General features: G+C 43.6%; 1 protein-coding gene and 1 pseudogene across 3 annotated transcripts in view; both read right to left on the reverse strand.

Moving 5' to 3' along the window:
- The window catches only part of LOC101581730 (cocaine esterase-like), a 321,818-nt gene that overhangs the window by 88,179 nt on the left and 227,050 nt on the right, over positions 1-6,589 (reverse strand). The gene's annotated exons all lie outside the window — the stretch shown is intronic.
- LOC101586180 overlaps positions 931-6,589 on the reverse strand; it is a 21,985-nt pseudogene continuing 16,326 nt past the window's right edge.

Here is a 6,589-nt window from a genome sequence, read left to right on the forward strand (position 1 = left end):
AATGTCCATTTTGTATCTGTGTATTCAAAGTGGTTGGGATAGATATATAGTTGCATTCTCTTAATGAATAGAATGATTTTTTCTAATGGTGATTGTAAATAGGATCACAAGTCTGCATCTTGTACAGCAATTAACCACTAAGAAGAATATATGCAGTGTATTATTTGTTGAAACTGTACTTTGATTTGATTTGAAACTGTCTCATTGCTATATGTTTATCAATAAAACTTTGAAAAGAACAAAAAAATATTCAAATAACGGAACTTAACAAAAAAGGGGATAGAGATGAATGTCCATTTTGTATCTGTGTATTCAAAGTGGCTAGGATTGATATATAGTTACATTCTCTTAATGAATAGAGGGATTTGTTCTAATGGTGTTTGTAAATAGAATATCATGTCCACATGTTGTACAGCAATTAACCACTAGGAAGAGAGTATGCAATGTATTAATTATTGAAACTGTCCTACCAATTTGATCTGATACTCTCTCATTGTTATTTGTTTCTCAATAAAATTATGAAAAAAAAAAACAAAAAAAACCATAGGTTCAGGGGCCAGGGACATAGCTCAGCAGTCTACGTGCCTGCCTGGCAAACCCAAGAACCCATGCTGGTTGGTCCTGCACTGTGCCAGCCACTGAAACTAGGTGTGGTGGCACATGTCTATAATCCCAGTGCTGGGAGGATCTCTATGATTCCTAGCTGTGTAGTGAGACTCTATATCAAATAAATAAATAAATCTTAATAATAATGATAACAACAATAATGATAATTTTGAAACATAGGTGCAAAACTGAGTTCTATAAACCTCACTTGGGGCTCCCAACTCTGAACTGCCCTCTAGGCAGTCAAGCCTCAGTTACAGATGTACTTGAGCTAAAATGTACTAGGTGGAATGCAGGGATCATGAATTTATGGTTCCCAACCATCTACCAGAACTGGGTTTTGAGAGTCTGGGCATCCTCATGGTCTCCCACATATTCTCCCATCACCAAATCATCAAACTCAAATTGCACCATCTAGCCTAAGAGGAGCATGGAGAGTCAGGAGAGTCAGGGAAGGAAGGGTGGGTAAGGAGATGGGGGCTGGAATTATAAGAATGGTAAGAAATGGTCAAGGTCTCACTTACAGATGCCTAAATAGTGCAGCCTTTGTTCCTGAAGGCAGTTATATGGGCAGGAATCTCACCATCTATGCTGATGTGTTTTGCAGAACAGCCTGTGTGGTCTAGGAACTGGGTACTGGAAAGATAGTATGAAAACTGAGTGTGATGCAGGCATGTGTTGGTGTTGCCCTGAGAACGAACAACCAAGAGAACTGGCCTGGACGGGTTGCACTCCCTCAGCATGGGAGATGCTTCAGCCATGCTCTTCATTGTTGACACCAATAATGCTGGGCAAAGTTGAAAATCAGCAGAGGCCAGCAGCTCCTGGCGATGTCTAGGCGAGAAATTTCCCATCCATTATGTGAGCAATTCTTTCCATGTACAAGGTTTAGTTCAGTCACAGAAAGGTCCAGAGGGGCTTAACCAAGAGAAAATGCTCAGCATTAAAGAGATTCTTACGGGCCGGGGAGATGGCTCAGTAGAATAAGCGCTTCCTTGGCAAGCGCAAGGGCCTGAGTTCAATCCCCAGTTCAGGAAAAAAAAAAAAAAAAAGATTCTTAGGAGAAGACCCAAAGCCGAGAACTCCCTGGATTTTATGTAGAATATCAGTGTAAGTGGAAAAAATCAGAAGAAAAACAGTTTGGGCAATGAGCTGTCTCTGGCTAGGCAGTTTTTCTTGGGGCAGGGGGAAGGAGAAGGACAATAGCCAGACACAACAAGGCTCATGGCTCAGTAATTTAAACTTCTTGTTTAATCACTCGTCTTTTGTAGAACATGCATGCTTTTGCTCCATAGAGTAACCATTTGCTCCTCACAGAGCCTGTGTGCTTTTGGCCTGAAGTATAGCCATTGGTTTTTGCTCCTCAGTTTAACCATTCATTCTTTGACCAAGCTCTCCACAAGCAATGGTCTTGAAGGTCTAGGGGACACTGAAGGTTTTGCATCAAAGTCGTTTCAGTTGTTTTATGGGGCCAAAGTGTACTTCCACTCTTTCCTAACTTATCTCAGGGTGCTCTGTTTACCCAGAAATATCATGTCTGCATCTTGTACAATGAATAACCACTCAGACAACAATATGCAATGTATTAATTACTGAAACTGCTAATAATCAGTTTTGGAACTGTCTCATTGCTATTTGTTTCTTAATAAAATTATTTTTTTAAAAAGAAATATCCCCCTCAGAAATATCCCAGAAATGTTCTACCTACCCAGAAATATCCCCCTACATACCTAAACTTAGAATATTTTGCTCCTCATTTCCCATGCAGGGCTGTGAGGACACTAATCCATGGAGATGAGGCAATAGTTCAAAGCAGTACGAATTGTCTCTCCCACACACCATCAGCCTCCTCCACACCTGAGAACATTCAGCCCAACCTGGGAAATAGCCAGAATTCCCTCTTTACTCTTTCCCCTCAGGCATCTCATCAGGCTCTCTGAGTCTATTTCCTCATATGCAGATAGATTGGCCACCATCTGTAACCAGACCGGTGAAGAACAGGTTCACCTTCTCAGGCAGAGAAAGGGGTGCTCCCAAGGCTCAAGTTAAGTGCAAATGGCCCCCAAATTTCCAAGGATATTCTGTGGGGACTTCTGCACAGCATTGTATGAAAATGTCCCAACTTCCCTGTTGCCAGAGGTCCCCAGCCAGAGGATCTATCCCATCTGTTGGCATGGTTCAGCCCATGATGAGTGCTCTAGGGCACAGCTTTGCCAGGAGCAGACTATATTCACCCTCTGTGAAGCAGAGTTGTATGGATTCTTACCCTTGAGGACCTCAGCAATTCACAGGAAGGCTGTTGTTTCCAAGGCACTTTGCCTGCCTGTTGTCCCCACTGAACAGATAGAAGACCAGAGACTTTTATGGTGAGAGGTGTGGGGAGAGAGGAGGGTAGCCTGGACTGGGGAAGTTGAGGGCATTCACTGTGGAGGTGGCCTGAAATGAACTGGAGATGAGACTGGGCAGCAAGGCCAGTCCACTTTCCATGATAGCACCATGGAAGAGTCCTCAGGACATGGGGGAGATGACATGTAAGGACACACTTGTGCCACCTACAGATACTCCAAACATGGTGATATAGTCAGTGTTGCCACCAAAGCAGAAAATATTCTGTTGCACCCAGCATAAGGCAGCCACTTGGTCCAGGTACCCCCAGTTGTCAGGGGTGTGCTGATCTCTAGTGCTGAAAAGTAGCAGGGGCAAGGTTCACAGACCTGTCCTGGCTCTGCCGGTCCATTTTTAGCCTACCCCCAGTCTTGCCCAAAGAAGAATGCCAGGCAGTATTGGTGATCATGGTACCTCTCCTGCCAGGTAAGTATCCCAGCCAGTATTGGACAGTGACCACCCACCACCATGTTTTCAGAGGCTGTCAGTGTGGATCTGTCATACACAAAAGCCATGCCTACAACTAGTATACAACTGTGGATCCTTACCCCTACCTGGAAAAATCATGACTGATACCACATGGGTCCCCTCCAGCCTAAACCTGCTGTTCTACCTGTGTGTTATCCATTCCTTTGGTTCATTGCAGATGAACACAGACAGAAGTAAAACCTAATTACTTGGGCTAAGGTTGGACTCAAGTTCAATCAGGTAGACCAGGACTCTACTTTTCTGTTCACTCCATGAAAGCAAGCTTGCCTCTATTCTCTGACCTGCATTCAGTTTTTCTTTCATGGATCACTTTCTAAGACCCAGGTCCCATCTTTTCTGGAAAAGAGAGGAAACAGCTCTCGTGGCTTTTCTTCTCCCATGTCACACTGTCCTGCATGGGAGGTGGTGGAAAGAAAAGGTGTTTTTGTGAATTGTCCCATCTGAATATTGGTCAAAAGCCTTGCCTAAACTTATTGGCCCAACAGATAAATATATTAATCATGAAGGGAGATTATCCTGTGCACATGTCTGTGATCTCTGGCAGCAGTGAGAGGCTCACAGCTCAATACCTAGGGTGAGAAAGACTTCTTGGATTCCATAGAATAGGCTACTCATCAGGGTGTACTCTGCAGCAGAGCCATGCTTGTCTGGTCCCTTCTAATCTTTTATTTTAATGATGATAAACTCCAAGGTCAATTTTTATTTCTACAAAAAAGGCAATCCAAGCAATATAAAACACATTGAGAGGTATTAAGGAGTGAGCTTCAAGTGGAGCTTGACTCTGCAAAGATTGAGTCCAAAGAGAAAAGGCCGTCCTGTTCCTGGGCTGGGCCACAGGCTGCATTGAAAAGAAGGGGCCAGCTGGTGCCCTAACAATCACAGACTGATGCCAGATACAAAGCCAAGTCCATCCAACTCTAGTCCCACAGAGGGTCTAACTGCCAAGGGGGGTGTGTGGTGGGGTTGCTGCAGAGATAGGAGTCGCAGAGCTCTGTGGTGCATTCTGATGGCGATCAGTGATCAACGAGGTTGGAATTTGAAATAGACATTCTTGTTTCTGCTCTGCCTGAGCTGACCAGTGGATCTTCAAATGTGGCTGCAAGGAAAGTGCCAAATCTTGGCCTCCAGAGCCTTTCCGTTTAGAAATTCATCATCATCTCACAAGCAGTGTCCTCAGCTGGCAATCGCTCCCTCTAGAGTCACCAGTCCTGGTGCTGAGGGTTTCCCTACGTAGGCCAGGTAAGGCTGCAGTTCAGTTAGGTGTACACAGACAGCAGGGCTTGCTCGTTAATCCACCCCGCTGTGGAAACATGACACAATTTTACAGCAGAGTTGGGTGGGCCTCCCTTTGCAGAGCTTTTCTGAGGGGTGAGTGGGAGACTGCTTGTTTTGTAATTTTTCACAAGGACGTTATAGACTGGCTTCAGAATTTGAACCACCTCCTATGCAGGACAGTGTGACATGGGAGAAAAAAAAGCCACCAAAGCTGTTTCTTCTTTTTTGCAGAAAAGATGGAACTGGGGTTGTAGGAAGTGATGCATGAAAGATAAACTGAATGCAGAGAGGGTAGGAGTTGGAAGAGCACAGGAGGAAGGGGAACCACGACCATTACTTTATTTTTTCTTTCATCTTATGGGCTAAATGTAACTTGAAGATTTTGGGAAAACTTGGACAAGAAAAGACTTATGGCTTTTGAAGTGAATTGAAGCAGTGACTTTTAAACAATGAAATCAGAATTAGAATATCCGGTATGTTTAATCCTTTATTTTTTTTTAATTAATTAATTAATTTATTTTTTTGTGGCCAAATGAGCCCAGTCTGGGGGCAGGGCTGGTGTGGCATGTGGTGCAGGGGATCCAACCAATGTCCCTGTTCGCTTGCCTAAGTTTGCTTAAGCAGGTGCTTTAGACCACTGAGCTACCTTGCTGGCCCATTTAATCCTTTTTTTTTTTTTTTTTTGCGGAACCGGGGATTGAACTCAGACCCTTGCACTTGCCAGGGAAGCACTTATTCCACTGAGCATTCTCCCCGGCCCCTAATCCTTTCTTTACAGGTTACTAGAACACTTTTTTTTTTTTTTTTAGGTTATGAACAGAATATATTTATTGAGGGAAAGAAAGCTCCTGTCTGAGAGAGGGACAGGAGTGGAGCCTGAGTGGGTAGTCCCTCAAGGATTATTTTATTTTTTGTTTTTGGGCTGCTCAGGATGTCTTCAGGGCAGGTCTGGTGTGGCTTGAGGATGAGGGGATCAAACCACAGCATCCTGAGCCTGATTGCTTTGTTTCAGCAGGCACTTAAACACCTGAGCTAACGGGCAGGCCCCTGATTACTTTTGATTTAAGAAAATTGTGGAAAGCTAGTAACTGCCACAAGTGAACACCAGATGGTGGCACATGTCAATTTTCCAGAGTCCTCCTTTGAGGGATGTCTGAATGCACTGGGGATCTCTGCTCACACTTGCTGGAATCATTTGTGGCAGATTTTAGTCCACAGGTCACTTTTCCCCATATTTCTTTGTAAACTCGTCAGCATTCTTACAGAATTTTTTCTAAGAGTATTCTTTAGCTAGGTCAGCCCGAAGTACATGCTCAGGCTGGGGGTTGTTACTTGGATTACTGGATTACTTGGTCTGTCTTGGTCGCTGGCTTCCAGTTCTGAATAATTACTGGAAGGCAAACTTGTCCTTTTTCATCAATGTTTGGGTGATAATATTTGTTTTAAATGTGGTCTTCAGTGGTTTGAATGGATACTGTGCTGGAAAGTTGATTTCAACTCTAAAGGCCCCCGTATCTTTTTTTTTTTTTTTAAGGGTAAACCGAACTGCATATATTGCAGGTTAATAATTAGCTTCTCTTCTGGAGGGTTAACAACCTAAGTTAGCAGATCAAAATTGGAGAAAAGGAAGGGCTGCATGGTTAGCCAACATTTTGGCCCTAGCCTTTCAAAGTCAGTGAAGACTCGGGACATAGGAGAAATTGTATTGTAACAACATGTAATTCAGTTGTGCTCCAAATTTTCTGATCAAGAAGATTATGGAGCCACAGAGAAATGTGTTCGATGATCTAACGTGAGCCTGGGGAGAGTCACATGGAGAGAAAAAACATTTTCT

Source organism: Octodon degus, unplaced genomic scaffold (assembly GCF_000260255.1).
Source record: "Octodon degus isolate 3935 unplaced genomic scaffold, OctDeg1.0 scaffold00011, whole genome shotgun sequence".
In the NCBI taxonomy this organism is placed as follows: Eukaryota; Metazoa; Chordata; class Mammalia; order Rodentia; family Octodontidae; genus Octodon; species Octodon degus.